Below are 22,066 nucleotides of genomic sequence, written 5' to 3' on the forward strand. Positions count from 1 at the left end.
CATCCGGATGCTCCTCGGGCGTTGTAAACTTTTATTACTGATCGCGCGAGGTAGAATTAATTTGTGCCCCTAAGTGCCCCTCAAGGATCGATCCCAGCGGTTTTGCTCATAAATCCAATAATAGACTTATTGGCAACTGCGGACTCGCCGAATGCTTCGGCGTTCCCACGCATCACTTTCGACTATCGACCCATCACATCAATGCCTATAGACCGATGGTTCTCATCGTTACTGTTGAGGGCCGCAGATCGAAGCATAAATAGTTTCACACCAAAACGGGGTATCTTCCGATTCATGCTCGCGCCGGCGGACGTATGTAATTGAACCGCGTAGCCCGCCCCGAAAACAAGCACCCGTCGGGGCTACCGGAGGCCGCCGGAGTAGTATCCCTTGATGCTAATGATAGCTGCTACGGGATTCTGCGTAAACAACAACCCGACCAACAATGGACGCGTCGTCGGATGCCTGCGTCTGTGTGTGTTTGCAGCCGTTCGCCCGAACGCTCGTTAAATAAATAATTATTCAATTATGAAAATTCCGCCCGGTAATGGTTCCGGGGTGGGCCGGGCCGCCGGTCCCGGCCGCAGACATTGGAAACCGAGCAGCGAACTGATTGGGCACCGGGGAAATCGAAGTGCGAAGGACCCAGCAGCAGCAGCAGCAGCAACACCAGAGCACTAGTATTCGGGTTCCTACGGGATCATAATGGAGCTCCACGAGACGGACGCCATAGGACTTTCGGTAGGACTTTAGGACGCGAAGCCTTGCGGATGCCTTCGCCCGTGCGCCATTTGATGTGGGCTTGCGGATTTTGAATAATGAACGGTGTTGAGGCTGAACCGGCGCACCGTGAATAATCACGTCCCCGTGATACCGACGACGGCGATGACTATGATGATGATGATGATATTTGAAAGTTGTTTTCCTGTGTGGCGCGATGCGGCAACCGGGACGACTCGCTCAACTTGTCACTTTGCATTGTGTGCTATCGATTTCTGGGGGATAATTAAACGCTTACTGGAGATTAATTGCTCCGCGTCTGGGTCCCGGTCTCGGTTGTGTCCAGGTCCCGGGCGCTAGGATCACCACACCAGACGAACTTTAGAGCCGCGTGTGCAGACTTCGATCAAAACTCGAGCGACCAACGGCAGTTCATAGTTTAGCTCGAGTGATAAAGTTCTGCAGCCTTTTGACCGCACCAGAATCGAATATTTCTACTCGACCCGGCCCGACCAGAAGCCCACTGAAAGTCCCGGGAATTCCCGGGAAGTTACGCGTGGACTTTGAGAGGCCGATCGATCGGCCGACGAACGGCGCACGGGCAGACGAGCAAACTTTCTTGTCGATGATGTTCGGGCCACATCATGCTCCACCGTGGAACTCGGCTGCCGTCCGGAATATGAAATGTGTGGTTAATACGGTCTGGACTCCGGGAAGGACCCCGGCCGGCTGGGAGGAGAAACAATCTTCTCGTTCGCCGTACCGCAACATTTCGTCGGGAGCACAACAACCGGGACCGCCGAGGTGAGCCGAGGGCGAAGAATTTCCGTGTGGCCACGTGCATATGCTGCTCGAGTTCTTTCGCCCAAGTCCGCCTCGGTCGAAAGTTCCTGGCGCATACATGAAATTAAACCCCACACTCAGCCAGCCCGGGATGGCGCAGGCGAAAGTTTGTGCCGAGTAATGCGATCGGTTTCGGCCATTCTCTGCGCCGACCGAAACCTTGGGCAAATATCGATCCAATTCCTCCGGGGGTGACCTTTTTCTCGTCGGGGCATGGCCCGCCCTTCGCCAGCGGTTTCGTTGCCGTTGTTCCGGAAGAATGCACCAAAGTCTGAGTGTGGCTGATCTTTAAATAGTTTGTACGGCGTTTAGATGGTGTTGCACCCGGGAAGGTGTTGCACCCGGGAATGCTAATGGACTGGCCGAGGGTCAGTCTCTAGTTCTCCGATCTCCGAGCATCGGGGCTAGACAAATATGCGCCCACGGTGGCAAATCATGTATTATTCAATTCATGGTCCCTTTTTCTTCGACTTCGAGTGCCCTTAGAACCCACCCGGAACCCGGTCAAAGTCCACTATCGAATGGGGCGACACCGGGTCGCCCTTTAATGCATCGGACCAAATGCAAACCCTTAAAGAACGCTCTATCCACTCTCTGGCCAGCAGCAAGACCAACAGACCGTCGGCGGCGGCAGCGTTGTGCAATCGATTTGTGGGATTTGTTGCATTCCCGGGTTCTGGTTCGGGGGTTCTAGCGTACTGCAGTGCCCACACCAGGCCGGGTGGAAAACTCTAAACAAAGTGAAAGTGGTCCAATGTGCCTGTGGAATTCGGCTGCGTAAACAGTCGGCTATGAAAATTTATGGAAATTTATAGCGAAACCCGCGCCGCGGTCTGTGGCCAGCTTTCCTGCGCTGCCCCGGTGTGGCTCTCCTGGCGGGCAATGTGGCAGGCAAGGGACTGCACGCGCAGACAGCAGTCCCGAAATCGAACGGAAGCTGGACGGTTGTGAAAATTTAATACCATCGGCCGGGGGGCCACTTGTGTCGTGTAGCGGGCGGGTCTTTCTGTGGGCAACTTGGGTAATTAAAATTTTTAATGTAGAATTACGTCCCGTTGGCGTTTCTAGTCGGAAGCGGATCGAATGAATCGAGCGCAATTTATCGACTCATGCGCTGCTGATACACTGCGTTTTTTGTGGGCAAATTGGGACGGCAATTTATGGACTGGTACTGGCCATCCAAATGTGGGCCAAGCCGGTCATTAAACGCCAATTCTTCGATGAAATAAAACTGATACATCACCGCCATAAAACGATGGTTCGGATGTGAACTTTTTCATTGTTTATCTATAGACTTTAACGGAAATTGGTATAAAATCGAGTCTATTTATTTAATTAACCTACATTTGATGATGCCTGTGAGTTGTTGCTACGAGTAAGAGTATGATGAATTGGTAATGGAAGTTCAGCAACTCGAAGGAAATTTGGGAAGTCCAATGAAAGTCATGGAACGTAAAGTAAATTAAGTTCAAAGATATAAAGAGAGACGCTAAAAATGTTCACTTTCATTCAAGATAATTTAGTCATGGAACCCGCAAACTTCGCACACATAATACAGAAATAAAGGATTTCTTAGGATTTCCCCCCCAATACGGCGGTGGCCCATTTATCAAATCACATTCAGTTCTTCGCATCAATCGTGCCAACGGACACATCGTCCATTTCTGCGGACTTCTTCGCAGAACGAATGTGTTTTCTTTTGTCACGCAAGTAGTGGCCATTTCGGTTACGACTCCCAAACGGCCTTCTAATGAAAATCAGATGTAGCACAACGCCGGTCTGCCGGTCGGTCCGGTCCGCAAAGCACAAAAACCATTTACGAGGATGATTAATTAAATCTCCAATTCGATGCGCGCCCACCGAAAGCCCCGAGGCCCCGGGAAATTAATTAGATTTCCACATCTTTTCCGATAATGATGTGCGCCGTTTCGGTCCGGCATAAATTACGCGCGTGCAGCGCGTGAACTTCGAACCAGGGTGCCCGGTGGGATACGACAGCCAAGCGCATCCCTGCTGTTAACGACGAGGTGTTACGTGTGCTCCTCAGAAGGGCCGTCCGGGTCCCGGGGCGGGTATGAAAATAATCTCTCTGACCTATAAACATCTCGCAGGACGAGTTAATCTCCGGGGGCGATGGTGAAAGTTGAAACACCCGGCGCACGCGGTGTCGAACTAAGATTTTCGCCCAATGACTGCCGTACCGGTGATACCGATTGCCACTGTCCAATCTCTGCAGGCTGCCAGGTCTGGTGCCGGGAATCCAAACCGCTCTGGCTTCTGGATCCGGTCCTCCCGCATGGGCGCACGGAAATTACTTTAATGTTCACCACTTCCTTGCGCATCGTCTTGCGGAAGCGTGGAAAACTAAATCGATAATCAACATTAGCGACGGAAGCACCTGTAGCGAGTGTGGCCACCACCACCACCACCAAGCCACGGATGGAGAGTCATTAGCGCGCTGTGGGAGCTCTGCTTGGGTACACACAAAAATGACTGCTTAAATATCTTATTTCGAGGTTTTCGGGGTTAGTCGTCCGGAAAACCGGTGGGCCCGGGGTTCGTTCGGCACCGTAGTCTTAATCGACGATAACGGTAATGATATCATTATCGGCTCCGTGCTGCTGCGGAGCAGGGCTTCGGCCTAACCGAACGCTGCCGGTGGCGTAAAATTTCCCGAGTCACGAGTTCCAAAGGCTGCCCTCTGGAGTGCGTCGTGAGTAATTTTGATAAACAATCAACTCCCGGGAGCCACGGAAACCGTCGTTCAATATTTGCTTTCCCGAGTAGCGCACATCAGCCACTAATTTATGTGCCGCACGCGAGTGTTAGGTTGGCTCACGACCTCCTCACGCCTGCGTGAGGTGGAGTTTAAAAGTTGTGAGGGCCGTCGGCCACCGGCAACCGCCATTATCGATAAGCGAGCAAATATTTGTTTTCTAATTTCGGTGCCAACATCTTCTTCAACCCAAGAGGGCGGTTGATGAGGTCTCCAGGGCCGCCGGAAAAGTTGAAATTTATCAATTTTAATGGTCTATCGGGTATCCCCTTCTGTTCCGTGCGATGATCCCGAGCTAAGCTGTCGGGAGTTATTTAATTAATAGTTTGCGTTCATGGTTGCTGTAATAAAACACTCACTCAGTGGCCACCCTAATGGGCTGGGGGGGGGGGGGGGGGGGAGATTTGGGGGGGGTAAACTTTCTCCTAGCCAACACCCCCCCCTGTGATCATCGTGAACCGGCGGACTAATAACTCTTCGAACTGTCGATTATTCCGCCGGCGGGCTTTTGGGGTCCAAATTTTCGTGTGTCAAGTGTGTATGATTAATGTGCGTGGCCAGAGATGCACTCCACTCACGCAATTCCACTTCACTGGCGTTACTGTGCCGCAAGTTGCATCACTGGCGCTGGCAGAGAAAATTGTTTCTCCCCCTTGGGATGGGAAGCCACTTATCGGGTGGAGAAAAGTGTCACTACCGAGCACACTTCTGACCGCAGCGCGGATTGGTTCCGGCGAGAGCTACAATTGAGATAAATTACCACTTTGTAGACGCACTTTGGAACGGCAGGGCTCTTTTCTTGGGCCAACTTCTGGGGCCTTAAGCAACGCCAAACGATTGGGGCAGCAGCAATAGCGCCAGAGATCGTTTCGAAGATTGAAGCAACTAATTGAGTCCAAAACCTAGTCACAATTATGCAATTAAAGATCTTCGTGGACTGTAGGTTCTGACGGGATAAAACATCTGAAATAGCCAACGGAACAGAACGTAAAAGTACGAAGTGCACTCACTCGCAATAATTACACAATCAAATGCACCATTTTGCGCCATTCGACTGGCTCCGCTGAGCGTAGCAGGAGAAATGGGTGTGCTTCATAGCGAAACGAACACCGACTTGGAGCACCAATTATTAACTGGCTGACGCAAAAACCATAGCTAGACAGGAAGGCGCATCTGGTCTGTGAAGTGAAGCATAATAAGGCGCGTTTCGAAATGAGTGAGCTAATGGCTGGCGATCAGAAGAAGAGACTGTGACAAAAAATCTGATGACCATCACAACAAGAACAAATAGTAATGGATGTTGGAAACGCGTTCTATTGATTGTGTATTGAGTCTGCTGATGACCCGGAAGTGAGCAAAAATTCCATCCGATTGCCACCTGACCAGCAGAAAGGTAACGTTCCCTCCAAAGACAACTGCCACAAAAAAAGAACTTTTAAAACTCCACTCATAGTCAACCGACCGACGTGGCCCGCCGCAGAAAGGAAGGAGCTTCATAAATCGTCATCATAAATCGTTTGTTGGTGCGCCTTTGCGTGCTGCCATCTTCCTCATCCGCTCCAGAATCAGGATTATGTTGTGGTTCGCCCGCCCCGGCTTTCGCCACGATTTTGGGGACCATGCCCATGGGCTGGCTTTTTTGTCTTTAAGAAAGGTCTGGCCACCGGTTTTTTTCTCTCTAACTATCCTGGCGCAAGTCCGGGCGGTCTGCCGGAGATTTGCGGCCCTTTGTCCACTGGCCGTCCAGGCCGGCCGACCGGTGGCAAGTTTTCTCGCAACTTTTCGGCCCGCGCACAGAGCACCGGCAGAAGAAGGATGCTTTCTACCATTTGATGTCACACATTTCATCTTCATAAAAGAAAATTTTCTCCCCATTGTTGTAGGGGTCCCGGGCCCGGGAGTGGGGCACGGCTTCGGCCGAGGCCCTCCACCGGAAGCGTGCGGTAGTAATGAAAGCGGAAGCATTCGTTACAGTGTGCTCGGGGAAAACTGTGTTAAAAGAAGTAAAACGGTAGTTAGGAAAACTATTCAAAAGGACAATAATGCAGCGTGCTGGGCCGTGGCTGTCCTGGTCTCGGGTTGGGTTTATATTTTTTGCGCCACACTCCATCCAGTGAGGCTGAGAGGGCGCATCCGTTAGCTCGCTTTTTCCACCCCACGGTTCCTGTGGCCCACCTTACTTACAACACAATGCGTTTTATTTGTAATGTCACAATTCATCTCCAGTCACGGAACGCAATCCGTTCGCTGGGTCAGAAGTGCAGAAGTTTGGTGCAAAAAAAAAAACACAGGGACCAAACCGAAAAGCCCAACTCCAGCCAGACCAGTCTTCCTGGCGGAAGGCAGCATCCCCAGGACCCTTCCCGAAGACTGCGTTTTTGGCGCACCGACCAGCGAAGATACGGATCGTAACTCACCGAAATGTCAGCAAAAGAGTTACCAGACACCACCGGGGTCCGGGGACGACATCCCGGCCCGGGCTGTTGGGGACGAGAAACAAGTTTAAAATAAAACGCCCTCCCGGTGACCTGCGGTGCCCCAACTTCGCCCCCGGAGCGTATGAATAATGGTTCATCCAGCCTCCAGGGTGGTCCAGTCCGCCGGATTGCCGGAAATGCGTTCGTTTTGCGGCGGTGGTACCCCATGCCGCTCGAGGGGTCTCCGATTTTTTGTTGTTTTGTTCCCGTGGAGAAGTGGAGTTGAAACGGATTTCCTTTCGCCGCCAAGGAATTCATACTTCATATTCGTGCCCGGGCCGGGGAGCACTCGCCAGGGAGTGGCCAGCGGGTTAAAAAAGGGGCTTTTGAATAAATCAGACCCCAGCCAGCCGCGCCCGCCAGGACCGCTCGAACATCTCTTAATGTCGGCGTTTATTGCGAAGATTATGAAAATGTGTTATCCGCTCCGAATCCGCCCGGTCCCATCAGCTGGCCGGAAGTTCCAATCCGGAGGTTCCCCCGAAGCATGGGCGATCGGGGGCAAAAAAAAGGGCGAACGAAAAAGGATTACGGGTTTGGCGATTTATGATCGAGATGGTGCTAGTAGGGCGGCTATATATTCTAACGAGTTCTAACGGGCCGATGATCTACACATTCTTCGGTCATCTTGTGGTGGAACCCCCGAAGGGACTTCGCCCCAGCTTCCGGTCCCGGCAGAATTAATATCTGCACGTTCCGTGGGCGCGCCCTGATTGCGGCTCCGTTTTCGTTGTAATATTCAATCAGTGTTCTATTCAGGCGGGCGAAGCGTGCAGAAAAGGGTTCAATAGGCGTTGGCCGATTCTTTCCGCTTTTGCGCCAGGAATTTGAATCTGAATGAAACTTATTGCTTATCGAATGTGGCGGCCCCATCGTAGCAGAAGCGTCCACCGTTTGGTGGTTTTGAAAAAGAGAAGTAAAATTGCCTCGACGAAACTCACCAATTAATGCAGGATTTACCGCGGAGGTTGCACGATGATAGGGCGGTCACTCGCAGGCTTATCAGGCCTCAGGCGGAGAAAAACAGGTCCGGAGGATGGCAACCAGTCGTCAATTCCCAATCCCACGGGCGAGCGACTGTGTGTAAACATTTTGGTTGAATTTAATTACCATTTTACGTGAACTCGAACGGGAACGATGGGAAAAAAAATTGTGGCAACTTTAGTCAGGTAGTCAGGAGGGACTCTATCCCCAACTCCGTTGCGCCGCAAGTTGTCGAAATGTTTTCGTTTGATTTTTTGCTACTTTTTTCGGTTCTCGTCCCAAAAAGGCTGGCCGGGTTTCGAGCCGGTTTTTTCCGCGTTTGAGCTTTTTGATTAGTTTATACAAGATGGTGCCGAACTGTGGTGCCTTCGCTTTTGGGTTGCCGGGATGTGGAGAGTTGATCAAATGTCAGCCCCACAGACTCACAAACCGTGCACGCAATGTGTGTGGCCAATTCGGCTTTTTACGCTGAACTTCTACGTTGTTTTTAGCGAACAACTTTGTACGTCACATTTTATTGAACTTTGCAGAAATTGAATCCACACATCGCGAGATGCAAAGTGGTTCGTTTTTTTTTGGGACTGAACAGAAAAGTGCATCGCACAGCCTGCCTCAATCCGAGCGAGAGAAAGAGAGAGACTGAGAGAGTAGTTTTTCATCAGTACGCGAAAGAGCAGTCTATTTTTGACAGACGGCGTTGCCACGCGATGCGCCTACTACACGTGCTTCTACGGCGCGAACGAGGACTTCAAACGAAAGTTGCGCCCAAATTGCAGAATGCAGGTCGATCGGTGGCAAAAGAATTTTGTTTTTATTCTGGTTCGTTTGGCAGGCAATTTTTAGAACAATTCTATTTTAAGGAAGTCGATGTAAATGCGGTACGGTATATAATTTAATCTGCTGTGTAGCCGACATTTTCTAACTCAATTTGATTTCGGGGTTGTGTTTGAGCACCGGCTGTGCTTAAAAAAGATTTTAATGAAGTGTCCGGACCCCGCTTGGTTACCCGGCTGGTGGCGCATGATTAACACTCCCAAATGGACTCAATCACGGCACACAAACTCATGGTTCAATTCCGTTGGGATTTGCTATTACTCTATTCCCCGGGTGGTGGCGTCTCGTTTGTCGCCACAATAAAAAAGTCATTCATTCTCGACACCAGAAAAATTAATTTATCACACCTCGCACAGGACAGCGCGGACCCCACATTAGAGCGACCCCTTCCGGCGGGGATATCCTATCCGCGCGGGCAAATGGAAAATCTCCCGCATTGTTAGGCGATCGGCCGCCGCCGGGCCAGAGAACCGCTTAATCAGAGTGCCCCGGATCCGGAAGCTGTCGTTGTCGTGGTGCGTGACACGCGTGTCTCGCGTGTGGCTTTTTCACATGGGACCTCAATTAAGGAAGGCCTCGCGAATCAAGCGCGGCCGCCTGGTTGCCGGCAAACGCGGGTGACCGTCGACCCATACAAACGTCACGAACCGAGGACGTGCATTGTCGGCGACGGCCGGCCACGATTGTTTGCCCCTCAAGTGCAGTCGGTGAGGAAAATGCCACCCAATTAGTGTTGTCGAAAATACCATTTTAATGAGGCCGTGTTGGCGGCGGGGCTCCCGTCGGGGAGGATTAGGTCTGGGGACGAAATGTGGCTGGAAATCAAACAAAGGACGGCGGGATGGGCGAGACAAGGAGGAAACCTCAACGCACGCGCGTCGTGTGAGGCTTTTCCTTGGCACCATCATTAAGTTGCCATTTTTGTTTTGTGCCGGAAAAGTCGCGTGGGTTCCACGCCAGACAGGGGCTTTTATGGGGTGCCAACAGCATTTTCTCCGAACTCGCCAAGAGTTGAACACGAATCTTGTAACAAATTCCGAAATCCGGCCACAATTGTAATCCCTGCACATCCCTGCGGTCCTTCGTGGATTAGCTTCAAATGAAAATCTTTTTCGAATTACTTACGAACCCGAATTACGAACCCGGCACGATGGTGTACTTGACCATCGATGGCCATCGATTTGTGAGGCCTCTTCGATCTGACGCAGCACCCAACGACCGACCGACGGCGAGAGCTGCCGGGCGACTTTGCAATTTTAATTGAAATTCCAACCAATGGAACCGAGTGTCCCGGTAGTATCGAAACCTGCGCCCAGCCGCCGGCGATCGATTGAATTCTCGAGCTCGACTTGCGAATTAAATCTGAACGGAAGCAGCAGCAGCCAGCCAGCCCGCAGGCGGAAAATACCAGACCAGAATGAGTAAATTAAAAATATCCTTCCCGTTCCGCTGCAGCAAGGACAGGGTCCTTTCGCCGGTTTTCGAACTTTGGCGACGTGTTACGTGTTTTGATTTCGAACGATTGCGTCACTTCGGTTGGACCGAAGCGCGTCAACACGTCGGTCCCGGACTCGGGTGTCGGAAAATAACAACAAATCGACAATCGACCAGACAACCGGAGATTTCTTGTGCCACTACTACTTCTCGACGTCCCGACAACCAGGAGTCGATTACGCCCGGGGGTTGTTGGCCATAAATGCGTGTATATACCCCGTAGTGTGTCGCGCGAAGCAATGTATTGGGCCACAGCGGACCACAACAAAAAGGAAAACCCCGGATCCTTGCGTACCATAGCCACCACCCTCGTGTGGGCCCCTTTTTTTGGGTTGGCGAATGACATTATTGATTTCTGCCCCGCCGTGAGTTCCATTCTTCGGTTCCACAACTTTGCTCACCCTTGCACGACGACCCGCACAGAGTGTGGCGCGAAAAAAAGGGCGGACAAAATGTGCGTTGTTGTTGGGAAAATGAAGAGGGAAAAGTGAGTCTCGCTGTGTGTGCGGCCGCGGCAACGATTGTCAAGGTTCGACGCAATCGATTCGCCCTGCACGCCGAAAAGGCACCCTTGGCGCGCGGAACCATTTTCAGTGTCAGCCGGAGAATGAGTCCGCCGACGTGGGGCAGGAAGCTAATGCCGATTCTCGGGTCTAATGGTTGGTGATTGGTTTTTATCTGTCTGCCTTCCGTCGGCGACCGGAGCCTCGATTTGTTTGGCCCCAAATCGAAACACTAAAAAAGGATTGTCAAAGTTACAGGTTTATGGAACGGGGATGTGAACCATTTTCGGAACCGAGAAGTTTCCACATTACTCTATTGTCGAATAATAAAACTTTGTTTGTGTTTCGTAACAGAGAAAAATATTCGACGAAAGTCAATGCGAAGACCAAATTGTGCTTTGTTGCCCTCTTAAAACAAACGAATACGATTCCCGACGCCGAATGCACCCTCCGGATGCCATTTCGATTGCCTTTCGTTGCTGATTTATCGTTTACGATCCATCGGGATCAGGTTTCCGGCACCTCATTTCCGCGCACTTGTGAATTAATTCCGCCGTGGGCAACTGTTGTGTGACAAGTTGCAGCGGGCACCGGGAAAAGTGGCACTCTAGGGACGAGGCGAACGAAGGGTGCAAGTCAAATGCTCGTCCCAAAGTTGGCCACCTAATCCCGAACGGGCGAGCGAGCGAGGTCCTGTTTTTCTTTTTTCCCTTGTTTAGCATCCCATGAGAGTTCAGACAAATGGTGCCGGCTTGCACATGTGTTCTGTCCACGCACACCAGCACCATCGGGCATCGGCAAAAAAGAAGAAGCAGGGTCCAATTAGGGATTTTCCAATGAAGAAACCAAATCCACCTCAAACGAACGAGAGTCGCAGGACAACAACTCCGCTTCGCTCTCGAACGAAATGCAACTTCACCGGAGTGCGCAACTCCCGGCAGTCCATCTGGAAGATCTCCGCTTTCCGGGCTCCGTTTTTGCGCCGTACGGCTCACCGCAGTCCCGCGCCCGACGAGAGGTTAAGGACTTGGAAAATGGCGGTGTTCTCGGGGAACGTTGGCGGGGTCCTAAACAACTCACTCACGCATTCGGCCACTTCGGAAAACAAAACAAAATCACCATAAACACCACTCAGGACCCCAGGCCGGGCCGTCGTCGTGTTCGTGTTCCGCGGTGACCTCTGACCGTTGCTGCTGCTGTCGTTTGTTTTGCCGGCGTTCCCAGCAGGATACCCCATCTAGCCCACCGAAGGACTTCGCTTCGGAATCACGTTTTCGGCGGTCTCGCCGACTCGCTCGTCGTCATTAGCCCGCATCCGGCGCGTAGTCGTGCAGGTTTCTCGCTTTCGCTTTCGGTAGGGATTTTTTCTGTGTCCCTCGAGCGGTGTTTGTCCTCGCGGCAGGGGTCCCGTTGATGGTCCTTTGTGTGCGCCGTGTGCTGGCAACGCGCGAACAACGGAAGACGCAGATCCTGACGGGAGTCGTTACCGTCCGGCCGCGGTAGGTGTCGATTGAGCCATCATCATAATCGACATATGGCTTAGCATGGGATTCGGGCTCTCTTTTTTTTCGGGTACGACTGGCCACACAGGGATTCCACCCGGGGGCGATCCATTTCCACACCGACGGTGTTTGTTTTCGTTTCGCTCGAATCTTTGATGGTTCCAGCACGTTGATAGCCCACTTGCTCGATGTCCGCCGATTGTAGTTTTTGGGACCACGGCACTACGTGTCTACGAGTCCTTAGGGTGGCTTTTTTAAATTAGTTCTTGTACTTTTTGTGTGCCAAACAGTAACTTGATGCCAGGGGCTGATGCACCAGAAATGCGGGAAAAACATTTATATCACATTGCTGTAGTCCATAGTTTTACAACTTTGGCAAAGGACAGTAAGCAAATTAGCAACTTTCCAAAGTCGGTGCCATATTTTCCTTTTTCCATAATGCAACGATACAATTAGTGAAATTATTTTGGCGACAGCCGCATCCGGAGCAACGGGCTAATTAGCGCACTGTTCTCGTCGTCGTTCGTTTGGAATTGGAAGAAAATTCCAAGAACACTCGCTACTCAGGGGTTCTATATTTGTCGCGCTAATAACGCGCTTCGAATGGGAAAGTTTTTTTTTGCTTTGTTTTATTGCTTGTGGCGTGACTAACGGCCCATTCGGGGAATCGATTCATAATTTGATTTAATGTCGCATTTAATGTCATTTTTATTAAATGAATTCACATCGTCCAAATCCAGCAGTCCGATATCTAAGCGGGCCACATATTTTCCGGTGACCTGGTGCGATAAGTGGCCACGCTTCGGAGCACGTAATTAATACCCCATTAGTTCGCCGGTTAGCTGCAGCATAATGTTGCTGCCCTTTATCTATCACTCCAAATCGTGGTGCGCCATTACCGCCGCCGTGGTCAACGGCTAAATTATGTAATTAATATTTTTTCACCCAATCTGTGATGCCGTGTGCTGGCGGGCGGCCAGCCGGCCATGATCAGGGCCCAACATCAAACGGGGTCGCGGGCCGCGAGAATCGAGTTAATCGCGAGTTGACGAAATGAAATAAAAATTATTCAACCAATTGGTTAACGGCGCGCGCCGCACCGTGCGACGCGTCCTGGACCCCTCAAATGAGGGCTTAAATGAAGGGGGAGCAGTCAGCGGCTGTTACGCGGGTCAAGCGGAGGCTTTGAAATGTAAAACCCGCACCCGTCACGCCCGGTGGTGGACAGTGGACGGAATATTTAAGTGGATTCATAAATTTTTACATCACATAATTGAGATTTATTTTGCGCGCTTTCGCACCGCGGCCTCACAGTGAGGGTCCCTTTGAATGGTTGGAATGAAATTTTCATCCGGAAATTTTCAAATAACAACAGCCGCCCGGCGATCAACCTCAAAGGATCAGCCAAAGGACACAGTGCGTGAAGCGAGCACACACATTAAGCTGTCAGTTGATGCTTTCAAAATCCTTCCAGCGTCACCGTCATCATCATCACGGTGGCCCATCATCATCGGGAGGCATAAAAGCGCTGTCAGCATCGGTTGGGGAGGTGTTTCCACCTTTTCTTTTTTCCGTTGGCTGTTGTTGAGCTGCGGTCGGGAAAATATCGACAGATTCGCACATGTTTATAAGCCCGCGCGCATGATTTGCATAAAATTGTAATACGAAAAATCAATTGCCCGTTCTGCCACTTTTCCGAGACACTGATTTTGCACACACAGGCTGCAGTGCCGCGAGCCGTGAATATCGGCACTATCGGCCAGACGGACCAGAGGGCTCCCCCCCGGGCGGGGGCGGGAATGTGATGGTGGCCGAACAAAAAAAAAGCGGCCCCCAACATGACGGGGAAAGCGAGAGAGAAACCATCAATCTTTGCTTCGTTTAACCTCGGAACCAATCGGAAGCGCTCGATTCCGCACACTTCCCCCAGTAAGCGGGATATTGAGCCTGGCGAAATAAAAAAAAAATGGAACCAAAAATGGCCATCATCTCCTGGGAGACGAACCACATTCTCGTGTCTCGTGGGCGATGTCTCAATATCCGGGCTCTCCGTCCGGTGCACGGTCGCCAAATGACGGCGGCGATGGGCAAATTATGTAAATTAGAACGTAGAAACGCACCCGATGCCGGGCGCACGATGATCCGGGAACCGGATGGGACTAATCTCCTGCGCGTCCCGGCCCCAAATTTTGGCGATTTTCGATGAAATTTTATCGCGCGCATGGAGAGCACCTATAGAACCGTTACACGCCACTTCCTTTGAGGATGTTTTTGTTTATCGCGCTTAGCCGGTGCTTAGAAGCCGTACAACGCATAAGCCGTGTTTCGACACAGCACAGTGTTTGACCTTATTACGAATTTTTGGCCGCTCGTCTCGGCTTCAGAGCGCTCTCGGGATGCAAATTATGCAAATGGACAAGAAACGGTCTCTTACAAGCCGTTTGAACTTCCCGACCGAACAAGGAATTTCAAAGCCATCGATAGCCGCTGGCAGCGGCGAGAACACCACTTTGGATCAGCGCTGGGTCCGTACTTTTGCTAGTTTGCCCCCTTAAAAGCTCACATTCGACAAGTGCTTGTTGTTGCCTTTGAAGCGTAACAAAGTGCCGGGCAGCAAAAAACTTGGCCCTCGGAACCTCGGACACATGTACACGCCAACGTGCGCCATCATCATCAACGCCCGGGCGTAATATCAAATTTCTCATCTCCGGAAAGGTGAACCCGATCAAATTCTCACAGCAGCCCCCCAGGAACCGGTGTTTTTTTTCTGTCAGCAAAAAAAACGGAACGAAGCCGGCCAAAACGATCGGGCGTTGAGTGAGAAAATCGTTCACTGAACGTCGTCATCGTCGTCGTGGTCCTGTTTCGCCCTCAAGCAAGGATATCGCAAAACGAACGCCCCTAACGTGCGACTAGCGAAAGAACGCAAGAACTGACCCGTCATCTGTCCGGCCACGGCCGTGTTAACCCCTTTCGGAGAACTACGTCGGAAATTGGCTGCCATTACAAGCCGGCCACCAGACTGGTTTCGACACCCTCGCCACACGTTGCCAGCCGGTGCCCTGCGGGAAGGTGCGGGAACGGAGCCGGAGCTTGTAGTTTGTAGCTACCTTCGCTGACCAACCATATGTTAAACACATCAAACACCATCTTTTTTGCTCGACCACCGGATCCTGTGGCTGCGGGTGAACTTTTGCTGTCGTTCTGTACTCGTCCGACGTCCTTTCTGACACGGGGCCTAGGGTATTAGGAGTTTTCGAGTTCCTCTTTCGAGCGTTGTTGCAGGCCAATCCCTTCGAGGTATTCCGTGGGGTCTAACTCCAGGTATTGCATGGCGTGGTTCTGCATTCGGTCACGCAACTCCAAACTCTAATGACAAGGGTTATTGAGTTTTATTGCGTCTCAGCGGTTCGGGTTCTTTATGGGGAATGGCTACCAGCTGGGGGTGGCTTTCCTGGCATAGAGCGCAGGGTGCTGACCTCAGCTGATGACAATTGACACACGTCGCGATGATGGCGGACCCCGTGGACCGTGTCATGCGGCAAGCGCGCATGAATTATGCTAAATAGCTTAAATGATTGTACACGCTTAGCCGAATGTATCAAAAAGCCATAAAATGTCACATTTTCGGAGATAAGCTTTTTCTTTTTTCTTTCACCGTGTGTGCTCCTCGTAACGGAGGGCACCCTTGGCTTAGGGGGCGATGGTATCAATGGTGGCCGCCCGCTGATCGATAGGGTCACGGGCGCGCGCGCGTTCGCGCCTATGGAATATGTTTATGTAAATTTTTGAGAAGGTTTTTTTTCGGTGCGGTCGATGGGTCCCATTTCGGAAGGGGTTATCGCTTCGTGGGAGGCGAGCGATCGAGCGGATGATGGATGGGAGGTTGAAATGGGCCCCGTGACAGTCGGCGTTCAATTTTACGCCTGATGGCAACCCAACCGTGTCGTTGTGTCGTCACCTGGTGGTTGACTTTTTCAACCGTTGTTTTCTTTTTTCGACGATTTGGAGGTTAAGTACACAATTTTCCGGTTATTGTCACCTCCGTAAACTGTTCACGGACCGTCGGGCAGAGCGGCCAGGTATCGACGTATGAATGAATGAATTTTTATCATTTCATTGAAAACGTTTGTATTTTTTATGGACCCTTACAGAGCCGGATGCCGGCCTGGGTGAAAGTCTCGGCAAAGTTTTTCTAAACATTATTCCTCACATTAGCCTCTCCAAGAGCGTATTGTTAATCCCACTCGGCCTTTGTGACAAAACCGCCTCAAGGCGGTCGCTAATAATCAACCCAAATTTCTCGAGTCAACATCAACTTCTTCGAAAGTTGATTGTGATTTTTCGCCACCTTTTCTGGCCTTCCCTGCTCTCCGTGCTGCGGTGCAAATTAAATAAAACCCGCTCAACCCTCAACCCAGTGTTCCTTCCGGTGCCTTCCCATCTGCACCCGACAGCGCCAAGTGCTGCACGGAATTATGATGAATTTTGGCCCGGTCCACGACGACACGCAGATTTGAGAATGTTACGGGACGGGACGGGACGGAAAAAAAGCCGACCAAACATCGCAAACTCCCATTCCGTATCTTCGCCCGCCGGGTGAGAAAGGCAATTTCCGACAGCCCGCAACCCTCAGAGGACCACCGACAAACGCACGCATGACGGTGTGGTGCCGCAGCTTTGGCACGACATCTGATTAAATAATGTCAAATTTTGGGATTGACGTGCAACAAGGGTTTCTAAATTTTTCTGATCTCAGGTTTGCCCTTCAAACTGCGTCAGAGGGACGCACGCAGTTCGTGAAAAGGGGCTTTCGAATAGCCAACGGCGCGCCACGCAGGTCGTGAATTTCGGCAACATTTAATAGACACATTTTTTCTCGGGCGGAAATAAAGAGCATCGCAAATCTGCCAAATGTTTGGAGCGACGTGTGATAAGAAATTTCTTCGTTGTCAAGCGAACGGTAGTGACTGTGGCCAAAGTTGCGCGGGCTGTGCCTGTGCTGTGGCGCTTTTCGCTGGATTATGGAAAACTTGGGCTTCAATCAATATCGTAAGCCGATTAGAGTGGGGTCCCTCCGGCGGAACGTAGCCACATGGCGCGTAGAGAGCCGTAGATCCGTTCCAGAAGTTGATTTTTTCCTTCCTCCGAGCGCACAACAAGATTACAATACGTTTCATTTGGGGTGAAGATGAGATTAAAACTTGTTGTGGTGTGTGCGCGTACCCTTTGGCTGGTTCCGGCGTCTCGAGTGCCGGCATTAGCTCCAGGGGGAAGCTCCCGAAAAATGGTTCCACCCGACGGCGGCGAAAGTTTCTCGGCAAAGGATTTCCGAAGGATTTAGGTCTCCGGCTTCGATTCGAGGTCCCCGGACGTAATCCGCCTTGCGACGATCGGATCGGCGAGCAGGGAAAACATTACGAAGCAGAATATTGATTGCCACAAATCCCACACGCCCGGAACCGGGTGCTTCAACTTTGGGCCGGTGAGTTTCGCCTTACCTTCCGGCCGGGACCGTAAGGCGTTCCGTTAGACTGGTTCCGCTGACCAAGCAGAGGGCCGGACTCCCGCAGTGAGTATCATTCGATCATTCGGGACGCGTAATTTGATTATCAACTGTTAATCTATCACGTGCCCCGATAATCACCGCCGGAGCCACATCAGTCCGGTGTCTGGCACCGGAAGTGGTGCCGTCGGTTTCTTATGCCCGAATTGGAACGGCAGAACGGGACACTGTTGACCACATGGCACTAGCGACATTTTCACTGCCACCGTTTGGCATTAGAATTCATTTGGTTGGTCAATCCCCCCTCAAACCCGTAGGCTTCTGATCGATGAAGTCAAGTTCAATGACTATGCCAGGGCCCATCCAGGCCAGGACACTGAATCCCGGAATTCGATTAGCATTAAAAGCGGCAGGCATAGATTTGGGTGATTGAGTGTTGCCGAGGGTTAGATCGAACGACTTGCTGGTAGAAGAATTAAAATGCCGTCACGGACAGGACATTGAAATGCGAAACGTAATTTGCTTCCGAGCGCTCAGGCGGGGCAACATCGGTTGACCTGCGCTGCTGTGTGACTGCCACAAGGAAGATTTGGAGTTTTATTCGTTTAATTCTTGACAGTCAGAATGACAATGGGCACTCCGCGCTTCTTATTGCCTCTTCTTATGAAACCAAAATCTAATTCGATAAAACGACCCAATTTTCCGTTAACTATGCGAGATTTCACGACAAAAGGATGCCAAACCCCTACCTACTTAGCCTTCATTTAGCGCTCCAAAGTGCGGAGATAATTCCCAAAACAAACATAAACCGACCTCATAGTTCTCGGATTACCAAAAGTTGGGTGTAGCAGGGCCAACACCTTGCTCCAGTTTCAAGTCCTTAAGGTGTTGCTAATATTGCGCCCCCGTTCTTATCGAATAAGTCACCGTGCTGCTTCTGTCAGAAAACACCAGACAACGTCCTCTTCTAAAAAAATACTCACGACACCGAGCCTTGCCCCGAGAATACAGCGAACGGAACATTTGCATCGCTATCTTCACCGTGGTTGTCTCAACTTCCTGGCTGACAAAGCGTTTCCAGAAGATACGTTTTATTAGCGTCTAGAGTCAGTCGGCAGAAGAGCGGAGTACCCCAAAAATCCCAAACCCTGCCCCACGATGGGCGCGATGATGATGTATGGTCCAATTTTCCCGCCCCATTCCGGGAGTCGCGTACTTGTCGCCCGCCACCAGGTGCACCGCTCTCACGGACACCTGTACCAACGCCCCACCGAGTCGGATCGTTAGCCTACCGACTTTTCTTTTCCGGTTGCAGTTTCCGGCGCACTTTAGCGCCACGTTAGCCTGTGGGGAATGTGTTGACATTATGGTCAGGCGTCGTGGTGGTCCCGTGGAACCGCTCCCGGAAGAGGCAAAAAACCAACGGAACACGAACGACATCGTGCTAATAAATTTGAAATTTTTATTGCATTTTATGTTGTTGTTTCCTGAGGTTTCGGGCCTTGGACTTTCGGCCCCGAACGGGGCTAACCTGCATCGCTACCACCAGCCATGGCTGGTGCTGGGCCAGGGGTTCACCGGAGTGGCAGCGAAATCCGTTTATTATTTTTTCACCCCCGAAAGGGGTGGCGGCTTTCGGCTGCGGCTTCGGGCGGCTTTCGGCAAAACATGGGCCTGTTTGTTTTAAACTGTTTGCAGTCGCGCGCCGTGCAAGGACACTAGTTTACGGTCCTTCCCGAGTGGAGTGCCCGCTTTGTGCGTTTGCATTAGCCTAATAGTCGGGACCGGGGGCGCGTCAGCAAAACTTTGCAGGGTTCCTGCAGGGGAACCACCGGAGCGGGTGGGACGTAACGAAACACGGATTTGATGTGATTTTAGGATGTTATTCCATACATTTTTCGAGAACGGTGCGGCACAGATTACGGTCGGGTTGGGTTGTTAGTGGTGGGTCCGGCGCAATGCCATGGGAATGCTTTCCAGGAACAGCGCCGGCAGCCGTAGCAGTAGTAGTCGTAGCAGCATGTCGTCACCCCTGTCGGTCGGTTCTCGGAGTCGCAAGTTACTAGTCCCCCTAGCACAATGTGTTGGAGCCAGTGTTTTTCGGTCCCCTTTCCCGGACCGGGGCAGCAAATTCCCTTTTCCCGGCCGACGGATTGAATTTAATGAATTTATTTCGCCCTTTTCTATGTTCTATGTTTTATTTTCTTCTACTCCGTCGACGATGATGCTCCGTGTGTGGCCGGCTTATGCTACTTTCAGTGGAAATCACGATGGTGTGTCATGCGGAAACTATCACCAGTTGCAGGTAAGTGCTGTAGCCGGGGCTGTGTGTCTGTGTTGTGCAACGCCGGGACCGCCGGCGCTTTTGTGCGGCTTTCCCGGGGACATTTTCATAAGCATGTTCCCACTCGCGCACTACATAACTATGTTTCTACGGGCCGAGCACCATTACAGGGATAATTATGCGGAGGGATTATTTACCGGAATGGCCGGTTGTTGGCGAAATAGATCGCGAACACTCATTGGACACTGGGAGTGTTGTTTTTGCGTGGATTAGTGTACACAATTTATATACTTTTGCACCGTGTGCGCTGTTGGTGCTGTTTTATCCTGCAAGCAAAAAAAAGGGTCTGTAGCTTATCGGGAGGCTTTAATCAGGAGCCACGGCGCACTGTATTAGTATTTAATTGTTTGTCCCGAAAAGGCTATCCCGATAAACTAAAGCGCTTCGCTCATTAACATCCGCTTACCAAACATTATTATGAGTTTTACGGAAAAGAATTCTTTGAAAATTAGAATCCCTTGGGACTTGATTAAAATCGGACACCATTACTGGGCGCCATTTTTCAAACTGAAGCTGACAGGTTGGATATGGTTTGTCAATTAATGAACTCTTTCTGAGAGTGCTCTGGCAATGATTCGATCGCCCAGAATGGGAGTCCCCGGGGGAATAGTGCCCCGTTTTCAGTAGGAAAGCAAAGCTGAATCAGAATGTCGCCCAATTCGGGTAGAGTTCTTGTTTTGGGGTGGCCCAACTTGATGCTCCTAAGCCAATCATCATCATCATCATCAACCTCATCAGCAGGAGCACTCATCAACGAAGAACACATCGTTCGTTTGCGCCTGCGGTTGAAGCGCGGGAAATTAATTCCAAATTGAGGATATCATGGATTCAATTCTAACTTTTTGATAACTTCACCCATAAAACGCGACAACGACCCTGTTCGAGCGACCGCAGATGACGACGACGCAACCCTGTGTCTGGAGCGGTGGGTCTGGGTGTCGTCGAGGAATGAACCAAACCGGCGGGTCCAAGAATGAAGGCTGTGATTTATGATGATATGTTCCCTTCTTGTTATCAAAAGCGCAGCACGAAAAAAGGTGCCACTCCCCAGCAAAGCAGCCAAATCCCGTTAGCATCATCTCGACACTGCAACACGGCCGATGGAAGGGACGACGGCCACGCGAACGGTAGACTACGCCCGTTCCGGAAATACTTGAGACGCCGACGAGTTGGAGATGTTGGAGACACGTTAGGTGGCGGGGAAAAAACGGACAAACCGTTCGAAATGAGGCCACCAGTTCGACGGGAAACCATTAATCCGCGCGTTATCCAACGTTATCTCGAGCCTTTCGAGGAACCGTTTTTCTGTTACACGGGCTTCTAGGCATCCAATAAATGGATGCTGGTAGATAGCGAAGAGTTTCGTGAAGTAGAGGAATAACCTATACTAAATAATATTTAATACTAAATTATATATAGTTTGGCTTAGGATGGTGCGTTTGTTGAAAATACTAACTTCAGAAGAGAGTGTCGTAGTCTATCATAGAAGCCGGTGTCGAATCTCTTATGCGTCAAGATTTAGGAATATGCATCAAGTACTCTTAGGCTTAGTTTTTCTAGCAACCTAACGACTGCGGTTAGTGTGCCCACAAGGGCCCGCCGAAACGAACGGCTATTGTTGCCGCTACAAGTGTTGTGAGTTCTCCTGTTGCCATTGATTGTAAAAAGTATTGATTTAATTGCGTTACTTGAAAGTTAAGGTTGAGTGCTACGTGCTATGCTATGCTACAAATTGTGTAGCTTTACCAACCACATCTATTCGCATTTGTGGTGAATGATTTAATGCGGTTTGCTGTTAGTTCGCTGAATCAGAAGTAAATAATCCGGTAAGTAGAACTCACAGCGCGAAGGTATAAGGCATTTATCATCAAAATTACAAATGTTTGTCAAAACAAATACTAACCACTGTGTGGGCTTATCCTGAGTCCCGCAACGTAACCTAAAATAGCCAAAGCGTTGGAAACTTTCATAACAGCATAGCAAAGTGCAGTCAAGCCATCGTCCAGGGTCTAAATTGGGCTTTCGAAGTAAAAACAAAAAATAAAAATTATGCTCGCGCGATGCATTCACTTCCAAAAAGGAA

Source organism: Anopheles bellator, chromosome 1 (genome assembly GCF_943735745.2).
Source record: "Anopheles bellator chromosome 1, idAnoBellAS_SP24_06.2, whole genome shotgun sequence".
NCBI classification, from domain to species: domain Eukaryota; kingdom Metazoa; phylum Arthropoda; class Insecta; order Diptera; family Culicidae; genus Anopheles; species Anopheles bellator.